The sequence below is a fragment of the Herpailurus yagouaroundi genome, unplaced genomic scaffold (assembly GCF_014898765.1).
Source record: "Herpailurus yagouaroundi ecotype Mexico unplaced genomic scaffold, PumYag 139, whole genome shotgun sequence".
Classification (NCBI taxonomy): Eukaryota; Metazoa; Chordata; class Mammalia; order Carnivora; family Felidae; genus Herpailurus; species Herpailurus yagouaroundi.
Window position 1 is genome coordinate 43,771,102 of NW_024412394.1, and position 10,634 is coordinate 43,781,735.

Below are 10,634 nucleotides of genomic sequence, written 5' to 3' on the forward strand. Positions count from 1 at the left end.
CCCCCCAGTTAGAATTGCTCTTTCATTAAAGCCCTAACCATTAGGTTCAAAGATACTTGGGAGATTGGGTCTAATTGATCGTGAAATCTTTTTCTCGTCAGATGAGGTGAGTTATGGATGGATTCACGATTCTTTATTGAGTCACTATTTAACTGAGGGGGGAAACCTCTTAGATGGTTTCCTGTCCTACTCACAAATAAAGCCCAGGGAGGGAACTTCCTTGTCTACTTCTTTCTGTATTTAATAACTGGCAGTTTGATTGTTTAGTTCAACTGTCTAGAGCATGGCGGCCAACTTAACCTGTGATCCAAATCTAGGCTAGTTTGTTTCACTTGCAAGTGAGGTGTTGTCTTAGCTTGGCTGTGGTAACAAAATGCCATAGACTGCGTGGCTTAAACAATAGAAATGTTGCTGGATACCATCTTGCTGTGGACTCACATGACCTCTTCTTTGTGAACAGTCAAGAGAAAATGCAAACGAGCTCTTTGGTGTTTCTAATAAGGATATAATCTCGTTATAAGGGCCCCACCTTGATGACCTCACCTAAATCCAATTACCTTGCTAAGACTCCATTTCCAAATACCATGAATTTGGGGGGGGGGGGAACACTGTCCACAACAGGGGTCCATTCAAAAGCCACAAGTTACACCTTGTGCCAGGCTCAGGAAACCTCACAGACACCAGTCACTACAGGAACTAGGCAAAGGGTATGAGCAGCAGCTCAAGCCAACCAACATCATTCTCACCACTTCCATCATCATCACCTCAAGTGCTCAAACCTGGCACAGAGAAGGTGATCAATACATGCTAAGGAATATCACCAAGTGTACCTTGAGGCTTCCTCTTTCAGGGTATTACTTATTCTGTGCTATGTGACGGTGCTTCAAAAACTGGAGGTACCATGTTAATTGTATATTGCACTAAAGATACAGCTACATATTTAAACAATGGAATGTTTATTTGTAATAATAATTTTACTATTGGAATACTGTAGCATGGCACTTACGGAATCAGATATTTGCCATATTCCCTACTGACTCATGTGCATGTTTCTGGATAAAAGTGCCTACAAACTGACAGGAGCCAGGCCCCTGTAGTATTCCTTATCCTCTCAATCTCCATGTAAATGTTTAATCAGATCATCTCAGCCTCAAAATTTTCCCCTAAAATCTTTTTGCTTTAGTAGTATTTAAAGTTTTCAAAAAAATAAATAAATAAAATTTTCCACGGTGCCTGGGTGGCTCAGTCGGTTGAGCATCTGACTCTTGATTTCAGCTCAGGTCATGATCCCAGGGTCATGGGATCAAGCCCCACCTTGGGCTTGTGCTGAGAATGGAGCCTACTTAAGATTCTTTCTTTCTCTGCCTCCCTCCCCCACTTGCATGCTCTCTCTCTAAAATAAAAAATAAAATAAAAAATAAATGAAAATTTCCAATAACACCTTAAAATCCATTTACTTTTATCAAGCACTGGGGACAAGCAGACTACCTAGAATACGTTGCAATCAACATGATCATATGACCCATTATTGCATTCCAGTGTGGTTTTACCAAACTGAGGCTATTTCTATCTATACTTGTAAATGCTTTACTAATACTTAAACTTGCATTTATGTTATTGAAATCCTCTATCTATTCATAAATGGAAAACGTGTGTATAGTTTCACACATGTGGCATAGATTAAAGGGAATACTTCAGAAACAGCTCAAACAGCTGAATATAGACTTTGGAAACTTCCTCTAGGCTTCTTAGTCTGGTAACCATGCACTGCCTTACTCTTCTATATATTTTACTCTTAATTTCATCAGTAATTTGTAATATTCCATGCAATTAATATCTGTTTTCTAGAATTTCCTTTGCAGGTAATTTCAAATGTCTAAAACATCACAAAAAATATTATGTCAAACATGCGTGACATGAATCTGAATAAGCTGAACAATAATCTGAACAAATTTGGTAATCTGATTTCTCAAATTACAGTTAGAAGGCAGCTGCCAAGGCAAGTCTATAGCAATCACAAGAAGGGACAGCCTGAGGGGCGCCTGGGTGGTGTAGTCGGTTAAGCGTCCGACTTCAGCCAGGTCACAATCTCGCGGTCCGTGAGTTCGAGCCCCGCGTCGGGCTCTGGGCTGATGGCTCAGAGCCTGGAGCCTGTTTCTGATTCTGTGTCTCCCTCTCTCTCTGCCCCTCCCCCATTCATGCTCTGTCTCTCTCTGTCCCAAAAAAATAAATAAACGTTAAAAAAAAAAAAGTTTAAAAAGAAGGGACAGCCTGACAGAAAGAAGGATGCAGGCAAACTACTAAAGGACTTTTAAAAAAGGTATAAAAACTACAGAATTATAGTCATGCGGAGCTATTGAGCTTTGGGGAAGTTAGCTATGGGAACACACTGGCCTGTGAAGACATACCAATATGTGGCATATTTATAATGATGATTACATGATCAATATTACATTTAGCTATATTCAGAATGAGTTTTGGAAGGCATTACACTGTAGAAAGATTTTTATCCAAAAAGCTTAACACATTTAAAAAAGAATTACAGTCTTGTTTAAAAGATGAGAAATGTCAGTGGTTTACATAATTGACTTGTTTTTATGCTCCAACGAAATTCTAATCTCAAAAGTCAAGAAAAGTATCTTTTCCAAATATTTTATCAAGCCCCCAACATTCTTAACTGCTAAAATATTTGTGCACTTTGAATGTTAATGTGTGTTATTGAAAGTTTAGAATCTGTCATACAGCTGTACCCAATTTATACATGCACGTAGCACTATGACACGTGGATACAGCAACTCTGGTGTAATGGAAAAAATTGTCTACCCACGGTGGACTGCCTTGTATAATGTAAATGTTCAGCAAATATAATGTGCTGACAATTATAATTAGTATTATAAGATTATAGAAATTACCTTCTATAATTGAAAGAAAGAGAGACTGGCATTTCCTAAGAGCAGAGACTAGCAATCATTCATCCTGAAGAGCAAGTGTGAGTGTGTACGAGTTTGTGTGTGTCACACGTGCTAGGAGCCTCTCTGAGTCTGGTACCCCTCCCCCCTTATGTTACTTCGAAGCTTCTAGCTTACTGGGGTTTAGCTAACAATGCAATGTTTTTCTAAAAACTGCCCATCAAGGAGCTTACAAACTAGACAAGCAATTCAGAGATTTCCTAAAAGTAATCTTTACAGTACTGAGGTTTCTGGATGGTAAGGAGGAGAAGGGTTCCAAGCACCTTCCCCTTATCAGCCCTTTTTTCCCATTGATTGGCAGGAGTCGCAACTTTGCAATTTTTGCTTTACTTAGAATTTAAACTACTGCTAATGACTCAGATACCAGATCACACAACAACATAAATCTCAGGGTATAGGAGAATGTACTAGCACATAGTAGAGAAATATCTAGGAGAACACATGAATATTTTTTCCCCTCAAAACCACTTTAAATGGATCAGCTGTTAGAAAAACTTGCAGCTAACAATCTTAGAAGATACAACCTCAAATATTTCAAAAATTTTTCTTTGCATTACCTACAAAAATGCTGTTTAGTTTTTCTTTTAAAAATTACTGTGTGCTTGGGAGCGCCTGGGTGGCTCAGTCAGTTAAGGTCTGACTCCTGATTTCTGCTCAGGTCATGATCTCATGGTTCGTGGGGTTGAGCCCTGAGTCAGTCTCTGCACTGATGGTGTGGAGCCTGCTTGGGATTCTCTCTCCTCTCCCTCTCTCTCTCTGCCTCTCTCCCACTCATGCACATGCACTCTCCCCCTCTCTCTCAAAATAAATAAATAAACATTAAAAAAAAATCAGTATGGGCTTGGTGCCAAGATTCTACTGCCAAACAAAAGTACCACCTTATCAAGCAATTTCCTAAAAATAAAAGCATGTTATTTTTGAGACAGACCTGAATTTAGTATTTTGCCACCGCACTTGGAACATTTACTTTAAAAGGCTTTCTTTGTGGCCTGGGAAAATAAATGACACTTCTGTACCCACCAAATAGGCAGTCGTGGCACTTCATGTTGACTGGTCCAAGAGTGATGTGGCTCCACGAAAGGATGTCACTGGCCCACAGATGGCAGCATCTCTCTCCTGCACATACCCCCAAATTAAACCTTGGGTTTTGGTGGAAACTACTGTATCATAATGCCATATGGGCCACCTTTTTTTATGACTAGTAACTAAATGTCTCATTTTTTAGACTAGATGAAACAAAACACTCTTTGTGGCTTTCCTATTTTGAAGTATTTAGACAATTTCTCTTTTGCTGGAATCATCTATAGCTTTTAAATAGAGCCACTCACTGTGATTCCATTGGATTTCTGGTTTTTCAGTGGTTTCCCTTAGCCTAGTGGTTTCCAAGTTTGGCTGCTCATCGGAACACCCGAGGGAATTATTTTAGGAAGCCTGTTTCCAGGGTCTCACCAAGATCTACCCTGGAATCCCCCAGAGTGAGGCCCAGAGATCTAGATTCGATAAATCTCTCCACATACTGATAATGGTCATCTAGGTTTGGGAACCACTCTCACGACCTGTTCCCTAAACCCCCTTCTGCAGCTCTCCTCCTGTGCACAACGATGATGTTTGTCCTTTTCTTGCAGGTTAAACATTTTCTCAGTTTTACCTGCCTTTATATTTTTTCTTGTAAGCTACCTCAAGGACTTTGGTAATGAAAGTGGTGGTAAAACTATCAAATATGTACACAGTATTCTTTTCAGTACTTTTATAAAATGGAAATACATTTAGAAAACACACTGTTATAATATTGTTTTATGATGGTAAGAAATGGGTCACATTTGCAAAACTCTTGAACATAGGCGATCATTTTACAATCAGTGATGAAGTCCAATTTTACATATTTCCTGAAAATTAGATACTATATATTTTGTATTTATAATCCATTTTAGGTTAGATCAATTTAATATAATTCAACAAACTTTTATTGAGTCCAATCCTAGACACATGGGATACAGAGTTAAGTCCTATATTCTACCCTTCCTCAAAGAATTCATAACATACTAAGGAAGCCAGATATACATTTAACAAAATAGCGTGGAAAAGGTTTAGTATAAGGAGCTGAAGAAACACATTTGAGAAGGATCAACTCTATCAGAGTGGATAGGATCAAAGAAAGGCTTCTTGGAGGAGGTGATACCTGAGTTGGATTTTGAAGGGTGAGTTGAAGTCTGCCAGCCTATCAGTGGAGAACTTGGGGGAGAGGAGGGCATCCATGGGAGAAGTAGCAGCCTGTACAAAGGCATGGAAGTGTGACACTGCACGGTGTGTTTAGGATACAGTGAGTATTTAAGGATTGTTGGTATAGGAGGTTAGCACCTCCTACTGGTGGGGAATGACAAGAAATGAGGTTTCCAAGCTAGACTTGAAGCCTTGTGGACTTGGATGCAATGCTCGAGAGCTTGGACTTTAACCTTCAGATGACCAGAGACTGATGCAGGTTTTTAAGTTAGAGAAATGTGATCAGATGGTAATTTTGGGAGGGAAACCTGGCAGCACCCTTTAGGCTGGATGGAAGTGAGTTTGGGTGGGGATTAGTCTAGAGGAAAGAGCCAGGTGAAGCTGCTAAGGAAGTGGTGGTGGGAATGGCAGGAGAGGGCGACTTGTGAGACATTCTGAGAGCAGGATGCTCAGTACACTTGGCAGCCCACTGAATGGAGGAGAGAATTGAGGGTGTCGCATCACCCAGGTTTCTGCTGTGGAGACTAGAGAGATGGTGAAACCGCCACGCGAGACAGAAAAACTAGGCTTGAGGAGAAAGACAGTGAGTTCACTTTTAGATATGTATGTTTAACACTTTTGTAGAGTATTAATCAATACGGTTGATAATAGCCATACGCAAAGAAAGCAATGCCAAGAAAGTTACATAATAAACATATGTGGTTTTTCAGCAAACTAACCTTAGTTAACACATAACCACCTAGTAAGTCATTTAACTATATTTTATTTTGAACCCAAATAGCAACTGCACCTTTGTCTCTGTTCTAAACTAAATGCTCCTTTTAATGTAGCTTTGAAGCCATAATTTTGTTTTCCTCAGAGAAAGGACAGACCTCCTAAAAATTTAGCCCTAAAATTACATCTGAAATATCACACACATGGTCACAACTTCATTTCCTGTTTCCCATAGAGTGCCAAATCCACGTGATCCAAAATAGCAGATACTTGAAAAAATAATTCCAAATTTCCTTGGGACATATTTACAAGGCTTTTCAGGCTGTAAAGTGTAACTTCCTGTTTAGATTTTACAAAGACCATTATAAATTACGAAATTAGTTGACCTACCAAGAGATGTACCCTCCTCTCAGAGAAATGAACCATGGGATGTTTGGGTGTCTGGAGATGAATCTAGTATTCAAGATGGGGTTAACAGCAGAGAACACAATCACGGAGAGATGACTGTCTCCCCCTCGCCTGGCTGGGAAGGGACCCTTCTAGGTCCTGATCCTTCTGGGTTCTATCCCAGGATACAGTCTCTTGCAGCCATAGGCTTTTATTCAAAATTATCTTGCTCCTGCAGCCCTGATGGCTACCTACCTTGCACACAGCATGTCTATTCTGGATATATTTAATTACGATGGCATCTTCCATCTCCAATCATCCCTAAACATTTCTTCTAGCTTTTTTAAAAAAAAAAAAATCAAAGTATATTTTTTATTAAACTTCTTCATCTCCAGGTAGAAAGACTTAATCCTATCATAAAGCATTTACCATGTCAGCATCTTTCATTTATGTTCTTAATAAGCATCAGTGGGGATTGGAAACTCTAAGAAGGAGTCTCTAGGAAACAGAGTCGAACTCTGGTGGGTGTTGTGCCCTTCCTGGACACCTTTTCCCAGCTGACACATTCATCCTCCAGCTCTGTGTTAAACTGCGAGTTGTACTTTTATGTATGATAGCCACTTACACTTACCGAATTTTTTTTTCTTTTTTTTTTTAATTTTAATTCCAATATAGTTAACATACAGTGTTATATTAATTTCAGGTATACAATATAGTGATTCAATAATTCAATACGCCAGCCAGTGCTCATCTTAAGTACACTCCTTAATCCCCATCACTTATGTGAACTTAATTTTTAATTTTCACAATGTGAATACTATACATTGTACGTTATTGTCACATTAGTTTTAGTGAATCTCTTAGTCTGAATGAGCTATTGGCAACTTTTCTTTATGAGGAGAAGGGAAATGGACCAGTACCCAGCCTTTGCTCTGGCATATCTCCTTTCTCCCAGGTCCATTACCGAATTTTTAAACACATTTAGAATTTCTGGTGACTGTGCTTTATTAAAGAATATTCCTACTATTGACTATTTTTATACTTCTGTCTTTTCTGTCCTTTAGTGTTCTTCTAACTGTAGACAATTGGCAAAGCCTATAGCAAAAATAACAATAACTTAAAAAAGGAACGACAGCAATGTGCATGAAGCACTACTTTGTGTATTTTCCATGCATTATCTCATTTAGTAGTATGTACATAGATGGACATTTTCATTCCACAGACAAGAAAATGAAAGTTTAGAGAAGTAAACTAACTTGCCTAAAGTAATAGGGAGTATGAGCAGAGGCTCCCTTCCATGCAGACTGATGCAAAATCCTCATCCCTGCAGGAGCCCCAGCATCACCTAAAAAGTAATGCAGGGGTGGTGGAGGTGGGCATTTGGAGAGACACTGAACAAAAAAAAATAGTGGTGGTGGTGGGGTTATTATGTTCCCATGTACACGAAAGAATTCAACCTAATAAAACAGAACTAGTAAATTTTATCTCTTTCAAAGATGAGAACAATTCTTTTGATCTAAAGAAGCTGTTTTCAAAATATGGTCAGGGATGCCTGAGGACCAGAGACCCTTCCAAGGGGTCTGTGTGATCAAAATTATAATAATACTGTGAGGTCAAAACTGTTTTCATAAGAATACTAAGTTACTTATTTTCTCACAATTGTGCTCACAGGGAAATTTGCCAATGACTGTCAGACACAGGATACTGCCAGCCACACAGTGAGAGCAGAAGCAGGTGTAAGAATGCAGCTGTCTTCTGTTAAGCGTAACATTAAAGAGATTTGCAAAGATGGCAAAACAATGCCACTCTTCTAAATTTTTTTGGAATTTTCATAAATATCTTGTGCATATTAACATGCAATGTTTAATATTTTTATTTTTAAATGAATTAAAGACAGTTAAAAGTTTCTCAGATTTTTTTTTTAATGTTTATTTATTTTCAGAGAGAGAGTGTGAGCTAGGGGAGGGGAAGAGAGAGAGGGAGAGAGAATCCCAAGCAGGCTCAACATTAAGAGAACAGAGCCCGACACAGGGATCAATCCCACAGACTGCGAGATCATGACCTGAGCCGAAATCAGGAGTCGGATGCTTAACTGACTGAGCCACCCAGGCACCCCTCTCAGTTTTAATTATAACAAAGTAAGCATTGACAGATAATAACCCATATAACCAAAAGCTTTCTGAGGTCCTCAATAAAAAGTGCAAAGGTGTAGAATGAAACCAGAGTCTGAAAACCCCCTGTCTATAAATCAGTTATAGAGTATGTATTATAGAGTCAATTATAGGATACCTTTATCCTTCAGAATTATTTGAACATGCATACATGGAAATGAATTCAGATGTATCAGCACAGCAGCTCTGAGAGTTTAGCTAAGGGTAGTTACCGTATCGCTAAATCACAAACATAGCTCCCGCATGTTTCCACTTCAGAGGGGATCTGAATAACATGTGCAGTAGTGACATGTTCTCTCAGCAAGGCTATGAGAAACTAAAATTTTCCTACAATCCAAAAGGGTGAACAATAAACTACCACAAAAGCTGGTGCCTTGAAAATATACACCAATGTGACTTCGCAACTAACACAGATTTTTATTTTCAACCTATACTTCCACACGAGAAACACCATGATAATCACTGATGCGAGAGCATGCCCCTTTTCCACCAACAAAAATTTGGGGATAGATTATTAAAGGTGTCTACTCTAAGAGACAGAAGGAGGCCTTCACACAATTTATCTTTCTGTGAATTGAGTTTCCATTTCTCTTTTTACGTGCACTCCTTTCCTTCTCTTGCAAACCCCATGATGCTTCCTAAAAAGTCTTTGGTTTTTATTCTCTTTTTTAAAGTACAATAGATAATATAAAGGAGAACAAAGGAGATACGTTGACATGGAGAGAACCATTTGCAATCATTATACCATATAATAAGTGGTTCAAGTCTTCAACTGGATGGGTTTTTAATTGACGTCAGTTCTTCTATTAAAATGAGCTGACAGCTATTAAAACTCTGTAAACATTTGACAATGTGCTATAGGAGAGTTACTCTTCAGTAATTAGAAACATGATATCATCCCAGCAATATCCAGGTAAAGCAGGACACCTCTAAGAACTAGTATATTTGTATCCATCCCACAGACACTTACCCAGTGCCTACTGAAGTGCTACTTCCTGAGGATATGAACAGGAGACCTTTCCTGCCTCTGAGGCTCACAATCAACCAGAGCAGATGCCACGGTCACAGATGATTATAACACAATATGTTAAGTGCCGTAAAGGCTGATGAAAGCTGTGCTCTGAGAAGAGCAGGGTGGGGGGCCATGACGGACAAGTGGGATTTCGCTGCACTGCTGGAGTTGGTGAGGGCCCTGGGTGAGCCAGCAAGGTGCCTGGTGTCCCCCTGCCTCAGGAGTGGTGTGGTTATGTGGAGAACAGTGTGCATGTGTCCATATACTGATGCATACAGGGGCTGGGGATTGAGGCAGAAGTGAGGCTAGAAAGGCATGCTCACCATGTAGAAAACATCATGGGTAAACTGGACCCAGGCTGAAAATTATCCAGAGAGATTCATTTTTTAAGTACCCAGAGGACCTCATTTCAGCATTTCATCTATATGACAATTCTTCAAGGACCACCAAAAACCTCACTGCAGCAAGGTTCGAGGGAATGATTTAAAAATAATGTTCTTGCAACTTGACCTGTTAAGAATTTATACCACATGGGCCATTCAATGAACAGAAAAAGCTTATTAAAAAAAACAATATTAGGGGCACCTGGGTGGCTCAGTCAGTTAAGCGTCCGACTTTAGCTCAGATCATCATCTTGCGGTTTGTGGGTTTGAGCCCCGTGTTGGGCTCTGTGCTGACAGCTTAGAGCCTGGAGCCTGCTTCGGATTCTGTGTCTCCCTCTCTCTCTGCTCCTCCTCCGCTCTCACTCTCTCTTTCTCTCTCAAAAATAAATCATTAAAAAAACTAAAAAAAAACAAAAACAAAAAAAACAGTATTAAACTTAAAACTATTTAAAGACTAAAACATATTTGTGTCACAATATGCTTACAGAGTAATATATGACCAAAATGTAATCTACAAAAATCATATTACATAATCAGATACTAGCTTCTGAAAGTTAGTTCTCAAGATACAAATTGTAGTTAACTAAGAGAAAGAGTTTTAGAAATAAGAATATGGTTCTAGCTGAGAAATACTTCTATTTGAGATTGGACTACTTTTTGAGTTATTGTTACAATCTAGTTATAGGTATAAACTATAATAATAATATATAATATTAATATATAATATAATAAATATAATATAATATAATATAATATAATATAATATAATATAATATAA